We start from the raw sequence: 24430 nt of genomic DNA, 5'->3' as shown, positions 1-24430 counted from the left end.
GAGAGATTTTTCTTACACACTCAGTCTCATCTTTCTCAGATCCCAGGAATGAGCCTTCCTAACAACAGGTACAAAGTATCATTTGTCTTGTGCATGTACAAAATATAATGCTTGGCCAATGTGAAGAATTGAGCTGAAGCTCTCAGAAATAAGTCGCATCCATGTAAGATTCTCCATGGCTGATGGACTGGTTATAACTTCATCAAGGTAGAGTTGAAATGTAGGTCTAATGCCAGATAACTATTGAACTTGTTTTAGTGCCTGTAATAGCCATTCATTGGCCACATCTGAGTCTGACCTAACATCCTGGTAAATATCAGGTAGAACCCTTTGGAACACTTTGAGTCTTCAAGCTTCTACCAATCTCAAAGAAGAAAGAAAAGAAGGAAAAAGTCATCAAATAGCATTGAAAATCTAAAATATAGATTTCCTTGACTTGATATAACTCACTTGTCTCGTGTTTCTGCTAATGTATTTGGGGGGAAATCCTTAATTTGTATCTTTTCTTTGTGTAACTATAAAACATTCATAAGATAATTTCTATATTAGAACATGTTATTTGACATTTTGGTTGTAAGCCTAGCCCTTAATGGGCTGAGCCATCTCTCTACCACTGAATTGTGTTATTTAATGTGTTATTTGAGATCACTGGAATCTGTGTTCCCAAACCACGGTTGCTCACATTTGGCTCAAGAATAAAATAGATCTTATTGCCTTTGAGGTGAGAGTTATTTCCATGCATGGCTTCTTGCCTCAGTTTTCCCATTTGTGTTTACTCTAGTTTAATTACTCACTCCACCCCAGGCCTGACTGAGGTAGAATGAGAGTCAGAAGATCAAGGGGACACTGGAAAGAAAAGCCACTTACCCCAGGACCTGGTTTGTTTCTCACTAGATAAATCAAGAACAACTGACAAGATCAGGGATGAGCAACCATGAAGACAACAGCCAGGAGACAGGAATGGCAGGGTGCTTATATGACACACTGTAGGAAGAATCTGCACATGTACATTTTTAATGGCTTGTTTGTTTTGAGTTATTTCTCTGCCTCAAGTGGAGATGATATCTTCTGACATTAACCAGATATCTTGTTCAGAGATCCAGATGTCTGGAAGGGAGGTAACAGATCACTGCAGTAACCACCCAATCGGAGGGAGGCAGGATGGAGACATGACCAGCTGGTCTTCATGCTCTATAAAACAGCAGTGTTGGGTGAGGTGTTGAGTCATGGTTTTTCAGAGGTTAGCATACTCCCTCTTCAGACCATCAGTCCTCTGAGCAAAGCACAGCTTAAAGGCTCAACTCTTGCCTCTGCTTATTGGTTTTGCATCAAGCAGAGTGCACATGCATATTTTGGTGACCCCACTGGGACTACTTTGGCACTGTGGTAAGTGACTGGATATTTATTTGGGCTGGGGGTTCTGAACTTGGAAAACTCCCTAAAGGCCAGCAAGTGAATTAACTTGGCAACTCACCCCTTCCCATCTCCCAGCACTGGACACTTTCACTTAACAAACTGAATCACTGGGCTTTCTCTTCTGTTCCCCTTTTCCACTACAACCTGCAGGGACTTGCTTACAGAACTTTCTGTTCTGTCTTCACCAAGTTATAGTCTCTACAGATGCTGTCTTGAAGATACCCATATTGTTGGTTTTCTTCATAGTTCTCTGTCTGTTAGAAAGGGGGCATAGCCTCCCACTAAGGGTCATGGGGAAATGACCTCCTTCATGGACTCTGTGGATGGGGGGTGCTTATTGGTATAAATGCCTTGGAAATCTGTGATGAGGTTGAAGAAACTCCTGGGTTCATCTCTTTGAAAAATTATTTTATGGATGTAAAGCAGAAGTAACGAGGGTCAAAACCACATTATTAAAACTTTTTTTAAAAAAACCTAGAAACAAACCATTTGTTGACTAGTAGCAGAGTGGATAAGTCATAGCATTAATGGTAGAGAGTCTACTATTTTGAACAAATCAACAAGAAATAGAACAAGGCAGTTACTGGGATTGTTGCTTTGTACTGACTTGTAAGTTTTCTTCATAGTCACAATGTGTTAAAAATTGAGTCCCTGTACAATCCGCCCACTTTAAGTCAATTTTCTATTGAATTGCCAAAATAGTTTAGACCAATACTATATATTAGAACATTTATATTCCAACCTTTCAAACTTATTCATGCCATTAATACAATATTAAGTAAGTCTGTCTCAGTTCCAAGATTTTCTTAGCATTTGCCAATACTTTCTTTCATTCAGGCTTGTGGAATCATCCCCCTGGGGTGCCTTTGTTGTTGTTATTTACAATAAAAATATTACAGATGTACACGTGTGTGTGCATATCTGTGTTTGTATGTATGTGCACATGCATGTGTCTGCATGTGTGTATTTGTGTGTGCATATATGTGCATGTGTCTATATGTGTATGTGTGTATATGTATGTGTAGATGTATGTGTGTGTCTCTCTGTGTATGAATGTGTGCACATGTATGCATGTGTGCATGAATGTGTATACGTTTAGATGTGTGTTTATGTTATGTATGTGTGAGTGTGTGAATGTGTGTGCATGTTTGCATGTATTTGTGTGTATGAGTGCATGTGTACACGTGAATATGTATGTGCATAGTGTTGTTGCTGCTGATACTCTTGTAATTTTTTATGTATATCCCAAGTTGGCTTTAAATTAATAATACTTGCACATCAACATCCTGAGTACTGGATAACAGGTGTGTACCTCCATATCTGGCTCTAGAAGATACTCTTAAATAAAAGATAAAAGAGAAATCCAACTCTCTACTTTCTTCCTCTAGGAAAGAGTACATTTCTTTTTTAAAAATTGGTTATTTTATTTATTTACATTTCAAATGTTATCTCCTTTCCCAGTTTCCCCTCCAAACCCCCCCATCAACTCCACCCTCCCCTTTCCTTTATGAAGGTGCTCCCTCACCTGCCCACGCACTCCTGCCTCAGTGCCCCAGCATCCCCCTACACTGGGTCATCGAGCCTCCACAGGACCAAGGGCCTCTCCTCCTATTGATGCCAGATAAGGCAATCCTTTGCTACAAATCCAGCTAGAGCCATGGATCCCTTCATGTGTAATCTTTGGTTGGTGGTTTAGTCCCTGGGATCTTTGGGGGGGGTCTGGTTGGTTAATATTGTTGTTCTTCCTATGGGGTTGCAAACCCCTTCAGTTCCTTCAGTCCTTCTCCATTGGGGTCCCCTCTCTCAGTCTGATGTTTGGCTGCATGCATCCACTTCTGTATTGGTCAGGCTCTGGCACAGCCTTCTCAGAGAACAGCTATACCAGGCTCCCATCAACAAGTACTTCTTGGCATCAGCAATAGTATCTGGGTTTGGTGTCTGCAGATGGGATAGATCCCTAGGTAGAAAAATCTCTGGATGGCCTTTCCTTCCATCTCTGCTCTACTCCTTGTCACTACATTTCCTTTTCACAGGAGAATTTCTGGATTAATATTTTTGAGATGGGTGGGTGGCCCCATCCCTCAACCAGGAGCCATGTCTATCCACTGGATATGGTCTCTGCAGGTTCTATATCCCCTTTGTTGGGTATTTTGGCTAATGGCCTCCCTGTTGGGTCCTGGAAATCTCTTGAGTCCATGGCATCTGGGACTTTCCTAGTAACTACCCCCAGCTCCTCCTCCCCCACTGCTGCACACCTCATTTCAAATTCCTGACCCTCTGTACATCTCCCCCAGCTCCTCCCATATCTGAACTGGCCTCTCTTTTCCCTCCCCCTCCTCTCTCCCTCCCAGATCCCTCTCTTCCTCTACTTCCCAAGATTATTTTCTTCCACTTTCTGAGTAGGACTGTAGCATCCACACTTTGGTATAGTCTTCCTTCTTGCTGGGTTTCATATGGTGTGTGGATTGTATCTTGGGTATTCCAAGCTTTTATTGGCTAATATCCACTTATCAGTGAGTAAATACCATGTGTGTTCTTTTGTGACTGGGTTACCTCGCTCAGGATGATATTTTCAAGTTCCACCCCAAAAAAAAAAGAATACATTTTTTTCTGACAAAATACCTGCCATACTATTTTGTTTCAAACATTTGTTTTTATAGTTGTATAAAGTTTTTCAAATATTTAAACAAAATCCATCTCTTAAAATAGTTTTTGTCACAATATTTGTACCTGTTCTCATATTTACCCTTACAAATATTCCCTTAAAATGACTTGTCCATTTATAAATATATTCGTGGGGTTGTCTTTGATATGTTACATTTAAATAGGGGAACTATTTGTATGTTTTATTGTATTGACTTTTTAACAAAAAATATTACTTTTTTCTGTTTATTCAAAAAAAGAAAGAATTCTGGCACATTGTTCTGACTATGCTTATGACTCTATCAGTGATAATGATGTATTAATACAGTTTGACCATTCTATGAATTGGGTCCTAGGGTGAAATATTATACTATTTCTTAACTACAATTGTTTTGCAAAGGGTCAGGAAAAGGTTCCTCCTACCCAGGATTCTATTCTATTCAATCAGGATTTGGCTTTAACTGGAGATAATTCAGTGGTACAAATATGAAACAAATATGAAATGTGTAGACTTTCAAATGTCTTAGAAAAGACTTATTTCAGAAAGTCTGAAGCAGGAGGATAGATACAGGAAGAATCAGAGGCTGTCAATGCTCAGTATCAGGTCTTGGGTACCCAGGACTGGCTAAATTGAATGGGGAAAAGGGTAAAGGAATCTGAGATGACATCCTCTTCTTGAAGCTTGCCGAGTATCCCTTTTGGTAGGGATGCTACTCAGCCTCTGTCAGGGCAATGATCAGTAAGAACACTTCTTCTTCTTGGCATGGGAAATGGACAGGCACTGCGGTATTACTGGGCCCATACCTTTTTTTCCCCTCACACTAGATTGCTTGGATTGGAAATGCTTGTTGATAATCTACCAGGAGGATTCCATCTGTGTCGCTGTTTTAATGACTCCCTGTTGTGTAGCATTATTTCTGAGGAGACAGGAGCAAATGTCTATTCATCCCAGACAAGGAATTACTGAGGGCCACATAGGAAGAACAGCAAATGGCTTAGAACTAATAGAATGCGGCCCTTTGGTTTTCACAGACACATGGGTGGACCTTGGTGTGGCACAGCCCCGAGGACCACACGTCCTGAGGACTTCATGCTGTTATGAAGTTCTGCTCTGCTTGCTGCCCTCATGTCCCTCTTAATCTAAGAGTTATATGAAAACTCTAAGGGGGCTTCCAACTAGTCACTCACTGGGCAGTATCTCTGGCACTCACAGAATAATGCTTGATCTCCTTCAGGCTTTGCTGCTGGAGCAGATTAATGATTCTATCACCACCCTAGGAAAGAACTTAGAGACATAGATAGTCAGCAATGAACACCACCCTTAGAAAACATTTGGAAAAATAAAATTGTTAGTAAAGCTAGGTTGAGATGCTTTTACTACTGGCTCTGATGTAGAAAATTTTAGGAAACAATTTGAAGTTCAGAAAGGTAAATTCATATTAGCTGAGCTAAGGACCTTTTATGGTCAGGGAACAAGAACAATGGCAACACTGGCTGACGTGACTCTCACTGAGGCTAGACTGGTCATGATTGATTTCTTATACCCATGTTGTTGTCCTCAGCTTCCTGATATGGTTCATTAAAAATTTCTGATGAGTAGATATGTATTCTGAAGATTTAAGATAGATATGACTGATTTTTATATAAAACTGTAGATTTCTGATTCTTTTAAGGTTCTTACAACATTACTTTTAAAGATACATAATTAAATGATTACCCCTTTCTTTGTAATTGCAATTTACTGCCTGCCAGTAAGAGAAACTGGCTGAGAAAACTACCTTGCTTCCTTACACTTTGTTAATCTACAACAAGTTGCTTAGTTACAAATGTATGTGGGTTTTTGAAAATAATTTGATTTCTTTACCTGTACTATGTAATGTTATTTCTTATGGAAGAAGAAATAAAAGGTGGAAGGTTGGAACATTGTTCCTTCCATTTATCAACTATGTGTATATGTGTAAGGTTTGTGTGAGTGGGGACTGGAATGCTGATCCTTCCACCCACCAATTGTGTGTGTGTGTGTGTGTGTGTGTGTGTGTGTGTGTGTGTGTGTATACATATGTAAAACTTGTCTTGATGTGTGTTGGAGCTTGCGCCATCCACCAATTGAATGTTTATACGTATGTAGTATATGTGTGAAATGCTTGGAGCCTGTTTGCTGGAGTTTTGTTCTAACCATTCTATGTGTGAATGTGTATATGTCTGTAGTTATGTATGTGTGTATGTATGTATGTACATATGTATTGTGTGTATGACATTAGTGGACTCTACTTTTTGTTTCATCCACTCAGTGTGTGTGTGTGTGTGTGAATTTTCTCTCTCTCTTTCTCTTTCTCTGTAGCCCCAGGAGTTAAAAGAATTTATTGTTTTTTTTACTGGCCACAGGGAATGCCAGCCCCAGTAAATCAAGTTTTGTTCCCTCAGAGAAGAGTCTGCTGAGTAACTTCTCTAGTCGCTGACTGCCATTGGCAGCAGCTCCTGTAGGATCTGGATCCACCTTCATCAGTGGCTCTAAGTACTGACTCCCAACCCAATGGCTGTCAGCCTCAGTTTACCTACCACATGGATTCCAAAGCCGGTCATTGGCAAGGAATCAACAACTGACCAACATATGGATACCACCAAAGTCCAACTTGGTGAGCCAGTGAGTTTTACTGAGGTTTCTTATGGTAATATGGATGAGAGGCTACTTACAGGAGCTGCAGTGACTCAGAGACAGCTGCACCAGCAAAGCCCACCCTTGTAAGTTTAACTTTTTCAAAGCCGACTTTTAATGATGGTTCTTCAACACTTTAACCTCCCTTCTGGCTCACCACCCACTAGAGATAATGGAAAAGAAAGGATACAGGGAAGTGGACCTATTTAGAAATGGTTCTTTGGAGCAACTCCTGCCTGTGTTGTCAAGAAACCAGCAGTTCACAGCTCAATCCACTCGCAAATACTTCACTGATAAACCAGCAGTCCGGTTCAGTAGTGTCAGGATAGCAAACATGAATCAGCAGTGGTGGCACTACCTAGCAGAGACAGCCAGGCCTCAGCCTATGTCAGCAGGAGGGACCAGAGCCAACAGGAACATCAGGAAAAGTTCTTGGCCATGCCTCTCTCAGCAAAGCGAAAATCAGAGGTGCCAGCTAGCTGTACCAGCAAGCCAAGCTCAGCCTAGCCCAGCCTCTATCACTCTCCACTGAGTTCTATTTATACTCCCTCCAAACATAACTTGTCCTCCGTAAATCCTGCCCCAGCACATGCATCTGTCTCAGCTGACATTCTGCCAGTCAGCCAGAGTCTGCAGAAGTGACAGCATACCACTAGAATTCTCTAGAGAAGCAATAGCAGTGATTGGCATTTCCAGAACCCAAAGAACCAGTGTTTTCTCAGCCCTCTGGAAATGCATCTCGAGATTTAAGTTGCAGAAAGCAAAAGGGCCTTGTGCACACAGATAAACACTGGAAAAGCCAGGAAAGTTAAACATACAGCTTGCCTGTCAAGGAAATCAGGTGCTTAGCTGCCTTCCTAGAACGTCAGGAATGATGTAGTTTTACAACCTGGTGACCCTTTGCTGTCTGATGAGACAAGCTCTGCCTGTGTCTCCTAGAATTTACTGGTCTCATCCCTTTCCTCCTAAATCTTGATCATTGCTTTTAGACCATAAAACCCATTCTTGGGATGATATGGCTTGTGCTGTACAACAACCTAAGTGATTTTGTGTTATCTTAGGGCCAGGCCAGTCCTGACTTCCACAGGCATCATCTTTACCACAGTCAAACTTCCTAGACCTCAAATATTGGTCACTATCTCTGTATCAACAGTTCTTATTCTTGTGAAATGTAGCCGCCCTCAGCCACAAGTCAACTGGGTTCACCTGAAAGGGGGGCTGGGAATGAAAGGGGCTAGAGGGCGAGAAGAGATGAAGCCAAGACAAAGTTCTCTGATCAAGGCTCAAAGCTTTACTGTTCAGCTCTCAATTTAAAGGGGAAGACACAACCCACAACCCCTCCTGGTTTCAGATGGGTGGGATAATCCATAGTCGTTCCAGGTCATGGTCAGAGATGTCTCAAGGCAAGGCCAGGGGCAGTTCTGCTTCTGTGTTCTGGGCAGCCAAGGTGGGTAACTCCACCTAGATCCTATCACTTGACCTTGTTGTGGTAAACAAGGTCTCTCAGGCTTGCTCATGGTGGGGGGAAGGTACAGTTTCCCCCGTTTTGGTTAACTTAAAAAGAAAAGAGAGAGGTGAAACAGGAATAGGGTTGTCGTCGTGATATCTGGCTACTTCCTGCTGACATTGGGGGCGACGTGTCTCTAGGGGGAACCTAGAAGAATGGGTATGGGGAATGTAGGAGAGTTGGCTGTGTCCTGCTGTCCAGGGTTTATGGAGCCCATCTGAGGATAGGTCAGGAGGAACAGGTCCAGTAGAAGCAGCTGTGTGGGGTACACGACTTCATCCCATCTGGGGTACCGAGTAGCCGAGCTTGTTGGGAGAGATCTTGTGTGAAGGCAACCTATCTGCTTGAGACACAAGGTTCAAAAGTTAACAGCAACATGATTATCCAAGCCGAGTAGGAAATAAGGTTGAAAGTGGAACTGTTTTAGTATCTAATCCAACTGCTGGTTGACAGGGATCAGATACAAAGTCTATGACTACTCAGGCTGGTAGATTTCAACAAAAGCTGTCTGTTTACAATAATTTATAGCCCTCTGTTTCAGTGTTTTTCCATGGAGACCCAAGACTTTGAGCAGGCAAGTAAGCCAGGCCTATTGCTGAATTTTAGGCTTATAGCTGATTTTAGGCCTTCAGTGTTAAGCAGGACTGTCCCTGACGTCTCCTCTCTACTCCAAGTATAGAAGGATCATGGCAATTCTAATCTTACCCAGGCGGGGATAGAGGCCTGACCTCCAATAATTAAAGGGGACCTTGTAATGTCTCCAGTCCTCCTGTCGTTGTCCAGTAAGGCATGAAGGCCATACCCGTCCCGATGTCTTTTTCCTGGAGAGGGGATACTTTTGACATCAACCCCTATGCAGTCAGGCTTGTCCCTCAGGGAACCCAGAAACATATTTTTAACTTTTATTTATATTCCCTTGCAGTGCTTAGCCTCGCAGCCTTAGCAAGAATTCAGATTGCCAGAGAGAGGGGGTTCTGGGTGACCCCTCTCTGCTTGGTCTAGGGGCGGAAGTCCCCTCTTTTAGGTTGGGTGGAGATGAGACTTGGGAACACCCTGGATAGAGTAACAACCTTATCTAGAGTCTTGGGTCCTCCATGGCTAACACATGATAATGTGTCTGACTAAATTTTGTTATCAGATTCTTCATCATCAGAATCACAATTATTAGGCTCAAGATCTGTGTCCACTTGACGGACCAATTTTTCAGGCAGCCATCGGGCTCCATTTTCTTTTTCTGAAAAAATACAGACTGATCCACAACCCCAAATTAAGACAGGGTCAGGACCATTCCAAGAATTAGTTAGGAGGTCTCTCCATTTGACCCTGGCAAATGACCTGGAAGTGACTGGATGCCAGTGGCGATCTGCCGCAGACTGACCTTTAACATCAGTTTGCAGAAAATTTAAAACAAATAACACAAAAGCAAGATGTGCTTTTGGTGACCTTGGAGGGTATAACTCTCCCCCTTTAGTTTTAATAAGCCAATTTTTTAGAGTGTGATGTGCATGTTCAACAATTTTCCCTGTCCCATTGGGTTATAAGGAATTCCAGTTTTATGTTCAATACCAAATTCTTTACAAAAGGATGTAAAGTTGTTACCAGTATAAGCTGGCACATTGTCTGTTTTGAGAACTTTAGGTAATCCCATAGAATTAAAGGCTTGTAGGCAATGATCAATTACATTTCTAGAGGCTTCTCCTGTATGTAGAGAAGCAAAAAGGAATCCTGAGAAAGTGTCAATACAGACATGTATATATTTCGATTTTCCAAATTCTGCATAATGGGTTACATCCATTTGCCAAATATGATTGGGCTTAAGGCCTCTTGGATTAACACCTAAATGGGGAGCCGGAGATAAGGTAAGACAGTTAGGACACTGTTTTACAATCATTCTAGCTTGCTCCTTAGTGATCTTATGTCGGAGCCTTAAAGTGTGACTAGAGAGATGAAACTTTTCATGATCTCACTTAGCCAGAGCAACAGGATCCAAAATTAAGGCTTCTCCTATTAAAGCTCTGTCAACACAATCATTGCCTGCAGCTAAAGGTCCAGGAAGACCAGAATGAGCTCTTATATGGCCAATATAAAAGGGATTTTTTCTGGTAAGAATGAGGTTTTGTAGTCGAGAAAACAAAGATCCGGCTCGAGTATTGAACTGCAATACACCACAAGTTTCTAACAAGGGGACAGACTGAGCTACATATAGGCTATCAGTAAAGAGGTTAAAAGCATCACTTACGGACTGAAAAACATTTAGAACTGCTGTCAGTTCTGCTAGTTGAGCAGAGAGTCCAGGTGTCTCTATGACTACCTGTTGATTATTTAAAAGATACCCTGCTCGTCCTTTAGAGGATCCATCAGTAAATATTAAAAGAGCATTATGTAAAGGCTGCAAAGAAGTCATGTTAGGAAATATAACCTCATGTACATTTAAAAACTGTATCAATTTATCTGGAGGATAATGATTGTCTATAATGCCATTAAATCCTATTTGAGCAAGCAACCAATCTGTACTATGTTGCTTTAACCAAGTATTTTGATCTGCATTAAAAGGCTGAATAATGATGTCTGGCTCTTTGCCAAAATAAGTCACTGCCTGTTTCCTTCCAAGTACAATCATGTGGGCTACTGCCTCATAATATGGTAGGATGTTACGTTTAGGGGATATCTTTGAATGTATCCACATGAGGGGAGCCTTTTTCCACAACAATCCTGTAGGTGTGTAAGTTGTATAAAAAATTAACAAATGTAAAGGTGAGGAATAATCTATGTAAGTAACAAATTGTTTCTCAATGGCTCTTTCTACTTGTTGTAAGGCCAACAATCCTTCTGGGTTTAAGGATCGAGGGGAGGTAAGATAAGCACTCCCCTTGAGAATATCAAATAAAGGTTTCAATTCTCCTGTTGTAAGCTTTAAGTAGGGACGAAGCCAATTGATATCACCTAACAGCTTTTGAAAATCATTTAGAGTTTTTAGACAGTCCCTGCGGATGATTATCTTCTGGGGACAAATGGCTTGATCTGTAAGCCTAAAGCCTAAATAATCATAAGGCTCCTGAGTTTGTACCTTTTCAGGAGCTATTTGTAATCCTTTATCAGCTAATGCTTGCTGTAAATCTCTATAGCATAGAAGTAAGTTCTGAGGATCTTTCCCACCTAAAAGAATGTCATCTGTGTAATGGCTGATGTACATCATTGGTCATTGCTGTCTTACAGGCTCAATGGCTTGTGCCACAAATTTTTGACATAATGTAGGGCTATTAGCCATGCCCTGAGGAAGAACTACCCATTGATACCTTTTCATCGGCTCCTTGAAATTAACAGAAGGAACACTGAAAGCAAATCTCTTGCAATCCCGAGGATGCAAGGGAATAGTGAAAAAACAATCTTTCAAATCTACTATTATTTTATGAAACCCTTTAGGAATGGCCACTGGAGACGGCAGCCCAGATTGTAGAGCTCCCATAGGTACCATGGTTTCATTAACCTTTCTTAGATCTTGCAACAATCGCCATTTCCCAGATTTTTTCTTGATAACAAATATTGGAGTGTTCCAAGGTGACTGAGATTCTACTACATGCCCTGCCTCTAATTGCTCCTGCACAAGCAATGAAGCAGTTTCTACTTTTTCTTTAGACAATGACCACTGACAAAAACCCACACTGGGACGTTATTAAGCCATTGAATTTTATCAGCATGGGATGCAGGCAAGACAGTGGCCATTATGGAAAATACCCTAAGCCTCTAGAGTTAGTTTGAGGCTCGGACGCTTTAAAAGTTTTAATACCTTGCCCTTCTCTTCCCAGTCCTTGGCCAGGCAAAAATCCTTGTCTTAGCATTTGTTTAGTCACTATTTCATTAGGGCTGCACATCATAAGACCCAGAGGGTGACAGGCAAATTCGACATCACATAGGGCTGAATTTGTCCTGAATTGCCCTCTTCATCTCTCCAAGTTAGGAGTTTAGAACTCCGTTTCAGATTATTGGCATAACCAATTCCCTGAAGGTGCATGAGCGTATCAGACAAAGGCCAAGCTGAAGGCCAGTCCTGTCCTCTCACGATCATAATGTCAGCTCCTGTATCCATGAGACCCTCAAAACTCTTTCCCTCAATTGTTAACTTAAGAGTAGGTCTCTTATTAGTAATAGATTGAACCCAATACACATCAGAAGAACCAAAGCAATCCTGTCCTCTCTCATTCTTAACAAACTTGGAAGGGAGTGGATGCAGAGGAACCAAAACAAGTTGAGCAATTCTCTTATCAGCAGGCACAGTTATCACGCCCTGGGGGGAAGCAGACAGGATCTTAATCTGTCCCTCATAATCACTATCTATAACACCTGGATAAATTTGCAATCCTTTTACAATACTACTGCTTCGGCCTAAAAGTAATCCCCAAGTCCCTGGAGGCAAGGGCCCAAAAACTCCTGTAGGCAACGTCTGAACTCCCATTTCTGGTGTCAGTACGGCATGGGTAGTGGAACTAAGGTCTAATCCTGCACTTCCTGGGGTTGCTCTAATAAGTTCTGAAATGGATTTCCCTGGCTTGGCAACAGCTTCATGGCCCCATAAGCTGTTGGTTGTGGATTCTTGGGGGCCTAGGACTGGCCCCGCCACTCGTTTCCCGACAAGGGTCGGCCCTGATTATCTGTTTTAGCTTACATTCGTTAGCCCAATGATAACCCTTCTTGCACCGAGGACAAATTCCTGACACGTGACCTGGTCGATAGTTCACGCCCTTTCTCTTGGGACAGTCACCTTTAAAATGACCTGGAACTACACATTTATAACTGTCGCTCCCCCCCGAGAGATCAGCAAGGAAGACGCAACAAACCAGATCCTTCTCAACAGCCTTTATTGGAAGCACTCTTTTAGATTTCTTGGGGAGACTGACTCGAATGCCCAGAACAGGCTGCTTATATACCCCCAGCCCTGGGCATGGCAAAGCGCATGGAGGTGTCCGATTGGTCAATTTGCAATGCCTCATTAGCATACTCATTGGCATACCGCGCCCAGGAGGGGGTGATTGGCCAGGTTCGTGGTACCCTAGTGGTACCTCATTCTACCTGAGCCTAAGCAGCCGCCATCTTGGATTGCGCCTCAGAGCGGCTGACACGCGAATGTCAGCGTTGTCAGCTGCTTTGAGGCGGGGGTGCTGCTTCTCTCAGCTGGCAGCCACTTTTCAAAGCGGGCATGGCTGCCGCTTTTCAAAGCAGGCAGCCGCTTTGAGTGGGCGGCGCCGCTTTACCAAGCCGACAGACCTTCGGTGCCTTTAGCCAGCCGTCAGGTCTGCGTCAGGTCGGCTGCTTACATATAACATCTTTTATCTTTACAGTTCTGTGCAAGCATTGCATGTATAGTGGTCCCTTGAAAAGCAGCAGCCATGGCCAGACCCTGATTGTAAGAGGGCCCAATTTCAGCACAAAGACGAATGTATCCATGTAAATCTGTCTTTGCTTTGTAAGGCCTGATAGCCTCGCGGCAAGCTGCATTAGCGTTCTCATAGGCCAGCTGTGTAACAAAAGGAATTCCCGACTGAGGATCTCCAAAAATTCTACCAGCTGTCTTTTGCAGCCTGTCCACGAAGTCCTGGAATAATTCATCAGGACCCTGCTTGATGCTGGATAAACTCCCATTAACATCCCCTTTAGTAGGTAACTGATTCCAAGCACAGCGAGCAGCCATTGCAATCTGTGCGTACACACCTGCAGGCAGCTCAACCTGATTAGCATTACCTTCATATTGACCTTCTCCTAAAAGCATGTTCAAGTCCCAGCTAGGATTACCAGCCTGAGCATTCATCGCGGCAGTTTTCTTACTAGCCTCACGCCATTCTGAGCTCCAAAGCAAGTAATCTCCTCCTGACAAAGTAGCCTTATACAAAGTTTTCCAATCTTGTGGTGTTAAATTTGATTCTAACACAGTATCCAATAAAGCTTGTGTGAAGGGTGCCGTAGGCCCATATTGAGAAACCGAAGTTTTCAACTCTTTTATCACTTTAAATTCCAATGCCTGATATTGTCTAGTTCTTTGGTTCTGTTGATCTACTACTTCGACTACAGGAAACACTAACACATCAGATGTATCCTGCCCATCCCTGCGGGCCTGACTCATAGCTCTTTCTAACAGCGATTGATGTATCCCAGAATCATCGCTCCTTTTTGCACCTGACTGACACTTTAACTCCTGTAGCTCGTTAGTCAATCTCTGCAGCTTAATTTCCATCTCTAATTTATATACCTTCATGTCCATCTGGGCAGCTTCTGCTGCATCAAGGACCATAGGTGGAGCAGAAGGTGCATAGGGAGGGGGCCATTCCTCGTGGCATTTGGAACCCCCTTTTTTCAAATCAGCTCCTTTCTCTAGCTCTGATTTATTACCAGAGTTTTCGATTTCTTTTATCTGAGCTGGAGAAGGTGTACTAGGTCTACATTTCCCTGATTTAGGGTTGAGAGTGCCCCTTTTTGTACAAGGGCTTTCTGATGGGCGTTCTTGGAACTCTCCAAGTTGTGCCTGGGCAATAGCTAACGCCTGCAAGGTCTCTTTATCTGTTTTATTATCAATAGCGTCTTTTACCAGTTTCCAAAGGCAGAGGGTGTTATAATCTGCCCTAGTGGTTTTCAAAACCTCTCCGACCGTCTCCCAGGTCTTTTTGTTCAACGTTCCTTCTCGAGGGAACCATGGGCAGCATGAATCTACTTCTGCCAAAAAATCTTCCAACACACTATCTGACAACCCAGCTCCTCCCGTCTGAAGCAACTCTCGAAGGCTGCAGGCAAATGCCCTTTTAGAATTCTCCTGGCCCATAATTCGCTGTCACCTCCTAGACAAAATAGGCTTCAGATCAACACCTATCTGACCTAGACCGTATCCCCTAAAACACACTTCCTGCAAACACGGCCTTCAAAATTTAACTAGCGCTAGCTTCAATACTGTTTGCTACTTCCCAAGTGTGTGGGATTCCTTCTTGTTCCCATTTTCCGTGGAGCTCCACCTACGACAGCTTTCCTCAGCTCGTCCCCCATTTTCAAGCCCCATGTTGGGCGCCACTCTGTAGCCACCCATGGCCACAAGTCAACTGGGTTCACCTGAAAGGGGGGCTGGGAATGAAAGGGGCTGGAGGGCGAGAAGAGATGAAGCCAAGACAAAGTTCTCTGATCAAGGCTCAAAGCTTTACTGTTCAGCTCTCAATTTAAAGGGGAAGACACAACCCACAACCCCTCCTGGTTTCAGATGGGTGGGATAATCCATAGTCGTTCCAGGTCATGGTCAGAGATGTCTCAAGGCAAGCCCAGGGGCAGTTCTGCTTCTGTGTTCTGGGCAGCCAAGGTGGGTAACTCCACCTAGATCCTATCACTTGACCTTGTTGTGGTAAACAAGGTCTCTCAGGCTTGCTCATGGTGGGGGGAAGGTACAGTGAAAGAAGCCAGATGTACTTTGTAAAGAATCTCAGTGTAAACAAGTCTTAAGTTGTGCACTTGGAACTGACTTAATTGTTATCTGAACACCTTTTTTCCAGAATTTTGGTGTACTTAAATATAGCTAAAGTACAATGACCTAGGCCGGACTCCAGAAGTCCTGCTCCAACCCTGTTACAATAAAATCGGGATGAATGAAGTTTCCTTCTTACCTCACCCTGATGGTTTCCCTGCCTGCTGTAAATCCTGTAGGGGAATCACCACATTGAGTCACGAATTCTGCATTCCCTGTTGTCCAATACCATCTTAGGCAGAGATCTGTTACCTAGATTAGGTAAAAAATTATGTGTATTTTTCCCCCTAAAGACTGGCAACTTCTCTACAGGTTCTTCCAGAACACACCTAGCCATTCATTCTGAAGCTATCTACAAAGAAGCTTGATTGCCACATGAAATAAAGAACTGACCAAGGTAAGTCTAGTTGTATGGGTTTCCAGGGAATTTAAGTTTTCAATAGCTTCCTCAGTAAAGATTCATCTAAGAGACATTCCTGAATTCAAAGTGAGATGCAGTATTCCACACACATGGAAGCCTAGACAAAGCTAATCTGGAAGATAATTATTTCTAATGTATGAACGTATTAGACCTTGTCAGTTTCCCTAATGAGAGCCCCATGCTACCAGCAAATAAGTCCTATTCTGATAAGCACTCAAGAGTTGTTAGCCACCATCATTGATACTGTGCACTGATATTGTCCCTGCCTGTACCAACTGACCTATGGCATGCTGGGAGATGTTTGGGGTTTTCTGTTTGGACTTGGAGACACATTGTGAATGTTCCAGTTGACTCAGAATCTCAGCCTCTGTTCACCTTTGAGTGACAGGATCGTGCTTCATGGTTAAAACAGTAAATCTAGAGACTAGAGAGCTGGCTTAGTCCCTAAGAGCACTGGCAGATCTTCCAGAGGACCCAGGTTTAATTCACTGCATTTATATAGCAGCTCACAGCTATTTGTAACTCCAGTTCCAGGTGATCTGGTTGGTGCCTTCATCTGGTCTAGGAGGACACTGCAGCACATTGTGTGTGCAGGCAAAACATTCATACACATGAAAAAATAATCCCATTGGACAGCGCTATCTCAAGGGTTTATGGATTTCTCAGTAACCTTTGGGGGGATATTAGGTCAAAATTTAAAAGACCTATGATTGAAAGGGAGGGGGGTTGCTTCTCAGGGATTTGCTGATAATAACCAATTCCTTTCATCGATACTCAACTAACTCCAGAGAGCATTTATATCTTCTGACTTCCTGTGGGTTTGTGGCATAAACACCCAAGTCTTCCATGAGCTTCTTGGGTTTCCTCCTTGAAACTTGAAAGAGAAGAGAAGGATAAGATTGATCAGGAGCTAGAAGAAGACAATTATATAAGCAGAAATCCCTTCAAACAACAATAGTATGTTCCCTGGGTATGGCAAGTTACTATAGAATTTGTATCCCAAACTTTGGTCTCCTGACTAAAACCCTTTAGGAAGCTTGGCAGGAATATGAATGGAAAGAATTAGACTGAATTTGGCAATTGTAACAGGGTTCGAAGGAGAGGGGCTGCTACCATTGCATGTGAATTCTTGCAGGAAGCAAAAGAGGTTGACCCAGGCCCCTGTGGTGGATGTGCCACCCCAAGTGATGACTTTCTTATAGTAAAAGTGGGTTATATGACTCACTACAGGATTGATGGAGAAGTGTCAAACTATCTACCTAATAATCCTCATGTTGATGTAAACCTAGCTAACCCTCCTCCGGGGCCCAGAATGGAAGCATTTACTACATGAGTGCACCAAGATAATAGATGAAATCTACCTGGTAGATTTGACTTACAGGAACAGTTCTGGCAGAAGTTGACTGCACCCTATACAGTGATGGAAGCAGCTACATCTACCAGTGAAGTGGAATGGCTAGGCTTGCTGTGGTTACTCTAGAAGAAATCATCAAGGCCAACGAGCTGCCACCAAGAGTGTCTACCCAGAAAGCTTAACTGGTTACATTGATGACCATTTGAACTGTTAGCAGGGAACCCAGCCAATAGTTACACTGACCCTAGGTATACGTTTGTAGTTGAACGTGCTCACAGTTCTATTTTGGAAAGAAAAGGGACAGGTCAATCTAATAAGAAAGAAATCAAGCATACAGTGGGGATTCTTAGACCACTGGAAGCTGGCATGCTCTTGAACAGGTACAACTTGTACTAAGTTGTAGCATTGGTGTACTGGTCACAAGAATGGTAGTACTACATTGGTCAGCAGAAACAACTGGCCACAGAAAACAGTTCAAGAGACCAGGAACTCCCACAATGCCATGCCACACCTTCTATACTTTGCTGGTTTGAAACTGTACCTCAATATTCTATTCAGATTTTTTTAAAGCCATTAAGTGCAATTTGCTGAATCCAAATCATATAACTACAAAAGAAAAAAGAAAGAAAAAAAATATTCTCTCCAGCTCCTTTAGTAAATCCAATTGCTAAGCAATTGCATGAGTCTACTGTTTGGAACACCAGTTGGGAGAAACACTACAAATAATTACATTGAGCCATGAGTTTTAGGCCTCAGGCTGTCTGAAGCTACAGTAAGGACGACTACTCAATGTGAAGTTTGTCAGAAAAATCCTTTCCCAACCCAAACCAAACCAAAAGGACTTAAAACACTAGTGAGGGCAGTATCCATTTGAGAATTGACAAGTTGATTTTACTATATTATCAAAGCCAAGAGGGTTCAAATACATGTTGGTTTATAATAACACTTTTTGGGGATGGATTAAAGGATTCTTTACCGCAATTGAGAATTTATCAAATCCTCACTGAGGAAAAGTATTACTTGTAGACTGTTTCTAAGATTGAACAGAGGATAAACAAATAGGCATAAAAGGTGCATTACACTGAGCCTGGAAGTCTCAAGGTATAGAAAATGACCCACACTGTAAAAGCATGATCACTAAGTTGTACAAAGAAACATCGCTGGGACCAAGCCTTGTCTCTCTGCCTTGCACAGGGTGAGGCTTGCTCCCTGAAGTAGGCTTAGTTTGAGTCAATATGAAATTGTCTCTGGGTGACTACTTCAGACCAAATGTATACCAAATAGCACAATAATAGATTAAGAACTGAACATGAAGAATCATGTATATTATCTAAGGCAATTTTAGATTTAATCAAACATGAGCAAGTGTTAATGATTCTGCCCTTACAGGTCCTGGGTATTTCTTCAAGCCAGCAGACCATGTTCTGTTGAAATATGTAGAAACAGGATCAAAAGACTGAGACGTGGCCTGGATCCTGGGAATCGATTCTGGAGACACTAACAGCCAGGCAAGTTGTTGAACTGAAACATTAAATACACTGCACCACAATAAAAAGGCGTGTGAAGACCAATGGACAGCCAAGCAAACAGGGGACCTGAAGTTAACTCTACAAAGACAATGCTAACTGTGATGTTATTAATGACTGGCCTTTTGACCCTCCAGGGAGACACCACAGCAGTTAAAAAGGATGATATTGTATGGGTCTACTTAACAGAAAATATTTTAAGTACCTCTGACTTTGGCCATAGAGGGGGGTTGTATTTTGAGGAGGTTTCTACATCGTGCATCATGGGTGTTGGCACACCCCTTGAGGATTTACGAAACTATACTTTATTCAAGAACATAAATAAGCCAATGGACTTTCCCGACATTTAAAACTGGGGATCTGTTGTGACCAAGGTAGAATCGGGAATGTTCACCTTAAAATTGGCAGGTATCACATCTCCCAGGGATTGTGTTGTTTTCTCAGGGTGTATTCAAGATTGTGTAGATCTGACAGAAAGTACCCTCATGAGATGTGATTCTTTCTCCCCCATGTTATATGCTGTGGGCCACCTGAAGCTACCAACAGGGTGGTTCCTACTGTGTGGGAAGACAGCTTACTCTTTTGTGCCTGCAAACAGTGCTGGGGGACCCTGCACCATAGGAAGAGTTACAGTACGCATGTCTCAGAAAGCCACCTTGAAGCACAGAGTGAAAACAAAGAGGGAAATTTCCTCCCTGCCTACTTGTGGTGACAAAGTGCATCTGTGGAGAGCTGCAGAATATGCCTCTATGACCATCTTTGTAACACCAGTGATGGTAGGATTCTTGAATGCAGAATTGGAATACATGGCTTGCACTACCAGCAGAGCCTTAGACACAGCATCCCATGCTACTGGGGCTGTTAGACAGGAATTAAGTCAAGTTAGGAAAGCCACTGGAGAAAAGCAGGCTATGGTAGATTATTTGTTACTGAGACAAAGCCGTGGATGTAAACAGTTTAAAGAAAACTCTCATTTTGACCAGTTAGACAATGCTCAATTGATCAATAGAAAGGCTAATATAATTAATGAAATTATCTCTAGCATAAAGAAGGGAGAGTGATTCTTACTTTCTTACTCCCAAGTTATAGAGGCCTCATGGAAATCTTCCTAATTTTTCTGCTTTTTGTCTTTTACTGTCTATAGGTACTCACTATTTCATAAGGCCTATTACAGTGTGTGTGGATATGTGTCAGAAAACTCCCTCATGGATAAAAATAAACTTACTGACAATAAGCAGGCTGCCAGATTATAACCAGATCATATATGTATGTATACTTACATACATTACACATTATTTTCATTTATGTATATGTGAGGGCAGAGCATGTTGACTTGCCTCAACTCCCTTCATTCCCATCCCTTCACCTGAACTGACCTTCCTTTCTCCTGTGGTGATACTCAGATTGGAAAGGGAATAACATTATCACAGTGCTCATAGTGGTAAATGATTTGCTGACTTATGGAAGGCAGGTGGTAGAGCAAGAGAGAGAGGGGGGTCTTGCTCAGGAAAGGCATGTGTTACTGTGCTTGTGGGTGATAAGAGATGCACAAGCCCTGATTTCCTTCCTTGGTCTTCATTTCTCCGTCACACCTGATTTATCCAGTCCACAGTATCTGTGATCTGATGAGTGTGATTTGTTCCTAGTTATAACCTGCCTTTCAAACACATCCTGGACTGCCTTGAATTCATAACTTTCTCACAGCCACATTATGCAATGATCCCATGGTGTTAATACCAAGGACCATGGAATGCAGGGAGCTAGCCAAGATCACATAAGCCCTTCAGTCTTCTAGAATGTATGGTAATGGTGAGTATGAATGGGCAATGACTGCTGAGTCAGAATCCCACCTTTCTCATGCATCCTTGCTGAGCCAAGTGAGCAACTCCATCCTAAAGCTTGACATCAAGTCCTCAAACAGAAAGAAACATCTCTGTAGTACTGTCGATTAGAAAAAAGAAAGTCAGGGGCTGGGGCAATAACACCATGTTTAAGAGCATTGTCTATCCTTGCAGAGGACCTAAATTCAGTGCCCAGAACCCACATGGCAGCTCACAAACCCCTGTAATACCAGTTCCAGGGGATCTAATGTCCTCTTCTGGCCTCCAAAGGTACTGCAAAACTATGGTGCCCAGTGATGATGCAGTATTCTGAAAATATCTGTGGCATTCTGAAACTAGAACTTTTGCTGAACCTCCCAGCCAGAGTTAGTGATACACTGGGAGGTCACTTAAGACTACTATCACACTGTGTTCTCAACCTGTTTGTTTAACCTGCTTTTAAGAGAACAATGTAACAGTCAACCTCACTTATCTTGGATTTCCCATGTAATCAGCATTTACAATCTAAACTAACAAATAGCTACAATCTTAAATTATATAATCTTCCATGCTATAGACCCAGAGTAATATGTATGTATGTATGTATGTATGCATGTATGTATGTATATTTGTGTGTATTATGTATGCATTATTTGCCAAAAGCAGCAAATACAGAGGCTGAAAGGAATCTTCTAAAATTAATATCCATAAGCATTGAAAGTAACATTCATGGATAGTGAATGCAACATGTGGCCATTGCCTGATTAACAATGACATTTGTAATGATCTTTGCTACCTGAGTCAGTTGGGCTCAGTTGGAGTTAGCAATTTTAAGCCTAGAAAAACTTCATGAAAGATTTCTGCAGAGTATCGCCATTTTTGTCCATGTGATGCTTTCTATTTCCTCAATCTGTTACTTATCATTATCTGGATGATATTTTGTTGGCTGATTCTGATGCAGATACTTTAGAAAAATGTTTAAGGAAACAAAAAGAATTCTACCATGGTTGGGGTTATAGATTGCTCATGAAAAACTACAGAGAGGAGATTCTATTAACGCTTTAGGTTCTAAAATAATTCATCAGAAGATTCAATCGCAAAATATAGATCAGAAGAGATCAGTTGCAGACTCTTAGTGATTTTCAAAAGAATGATGGGAGACAGTAATTGGCTACAGCCTATCACTAGATTAACTACTTAAGAGTTAAGTAATTTGTTTCGAACTTTATAAGGAAATTTGGATTTAAACAGTCCAAGAAAGTCAACAGCTGAAGCAGAGAAAGAAAGTTAACTCTGGTGGAACAAAGACTGCAAGATGCATATGTGGATCACATAGATCACAATTTGATTGAATTTTGGTTAGTTTGCCTTCAACTAACTCTCCTACTGCACTTATTATACAAATGGGAGATAGTATTGTGGGGTAGATTTTCTTAGACAAAGTAAAAATTTAAAACTTACATAGAAAAGCTTTCTGATTTAATCATAAAAGGTAGAATAAGACTATGTCAATTGTCAGAAACAGACCCAGCCTAATCATAGTGCCTTTTACTAATGCTGAGATTATGTTATTATGGTAACAAACAAACCACATCCCCAACACAAAGCTTTTGCTGACTTCTGATGTTATTACTTCCTTACAGTATATAGGCTGATTTAATTCCACAATATTATATATATTCCCAGTGTCTCTCAGCTGCTATTGATCCTTTCTCATTAACATTCAGAAATTTTAAAGTTAATTTTAAAGTTAAATTTTAAAGTACTATTTAGTCTATCCTTGGTGGGTTTTATTCTTTTTGTTTTACAAACCAATATTGTGTTTGTGTCACATTGAGAAAAGAAATAAAAATACTTCTTCCTAGTATCTGTGGTGGTTTGAATAGGAATGGCCCCCATAGATTCATGTGTTTGAATGCTTGGCCTATGGTGAGTGGCATTATTAGGAAGTGTTGCCATGTTGGAGTAATTGTGGCCTTATTGGAAGAAGTTTGTCACTGTAAGGTCAGGCTTTAAGATCTCCTGTGCTCAAGGTCTGCCCAGTGTGGCAGACAGTCTCCTCCTGTCTACCTTCAGATCAAGATATAGAACTCTCAACTCCTCTACCTCCAGCATCATGTCTTTCTGCATGCTGCTATGCTTCTCATCTTGATGATGATTTTCTAAACCTCTAAAACTATAAGCCAGCCCCAATTATGTTTGCCTTTATAAGAGTTGCCTTGGTCATAGCGACTCTTGACAGCAATGAAAAAACTTAACTAAGACAGAAGTTGGTACCAGGGACTGGGTTATTGCTGTGATAGGCCTGACCATGCTTTTGTTTGGAGGAATGCAGATTTTGGAACTCTGAGTTAGCAAAGCAATGGACTAGTGATACTAGTAGAAGCATGGAAGACAGTGGTGCTGAAGGTGATTTGAACTACGGGTGCCAGACTCAAGAGGTTTTGTAGGAAAAGAATTTTAGTATGTTGCCTAGAAATCATTCTTGTGATATTTCACTTTGTCAAAGGAAGTTTCAAAATAACCTAGTATAGGCTCTGTCCTGTGGATCACTCTTATGAAGAGCATTTTGAGAAAGGAAAAATAAAAAATGTATGATGCAAGGATTAAAGGGACACTAAGAAGCAGAATGGAGAAGAATCCTGTATTCAAGGATATTAAATGGAATTAAGGGAGTGGTAACATGGGAGCAAGATCCCACCCAACTAAACTTCAGCTTATGAAAAGGAATTAGAGAAAACCATAGGTTCAGGCATGGTAGTACATGACTTTAATCCCAGCACTCAGGAAACAGAGGCATGCAGATCTGAGTTCAAAGCTATTCTGGTCTACAAATTAAGTTCCATGACAGCCAAGCTTAGGTAGTAAAGGAAAACATTGAAAGTAGAAAGGTAGTAAAGATGTAATTGAACAACAGGGCCATATTCCAGCACTAGCAAGCAGAACTTGGCAGTTTAGTTCTGGGTTTAGAGTCAAGGACAAAAGAAATGGATTATGGAATCTCCATCCATAACTAAGGAAAGTTGCTGAGGCCATATGTGTGGCAGGGGTGTCCCTGCATGGAGATCCAAAGAGGCCATTGTGTGATGGCCAGAAAGGCCATTGTGCGAAGCTATAAAAATAAAACCTCTATTGCCTTTGAAACTCCGAGATATTAGAGATGTCACAGCCATGGGATTCCTGTCAAGGAAAGCTACTAATAGTGAGTGGAATCAGCCCAAGAGAAAGAAGTGTGTTGCAGTGTAGGCCGCCAACCTGACTCGGCCGGTCAAGATGGCGCCAGCCTCGGCCTCTGGTATTGGCTACTAGTAAATAGTGCACTGCACATGCATCAACTCAGTTTGGCCCCAAACCCCTCCCGAACGGGGTATGCTAATGAGGTACCACAATCTAGCAGGGTATGCTAATGGGGTACCATGATCCTGACCAATCACCCCCTCCCGGGCAGGTATGCTAATGTGGTATGCTAATGAGGCACTGCAATTCTGACCAATCGCGCACCTCCATGAGCTTTTCCCCGCCCAGGGCTGAGGGTATATAAGCAGCTCGCCCTGGGCACTCAGGGTCTCCTCCTGAAAACTAAAAGAGCGCTTCT

General features: G+C 42.1%; 1 long non-coding RNA gene across 1 annotated transcript; it reads left to right on the top strand.

Annotated features, from left to right (window-relative positions):
* The first annotated feature begins 1246 nt into the window (after positions 1 to 1246).
* Positions 1247 to 24430, top strand: LOC143443522 (uncharacterized). Its single transcript, XR_013112601.1, has 3 exons — positions 1247 to 1386; positions 16027 to 16111; positions 18879 to 24430. It is a non-coding gene; the product is annotated as an uncharacterized LOC143443522 (long non-coding RNA).

This window comes from Arvicanthis niloticus, chromosome 9, assembly GCF_011762505.2.
Source record: "Arvicanthis niloticus isolate mArvNil1 chromosome 9, mArvNil1.pat.X, whole genome shotgun sequence".
NCBI classification, from domain to species: domain Eukaryota; kingdom Metazoa; phylum Chordata; class Mammalia; order Rodentia; family Muridae; genus Arvicanthis; species Arvicanthis niloticus.
The sequence above is the reverse complement of the archived record's forward strand: the minus strand, read 5'-3'. Positions and strand labels throughout refer to the sequence as shown.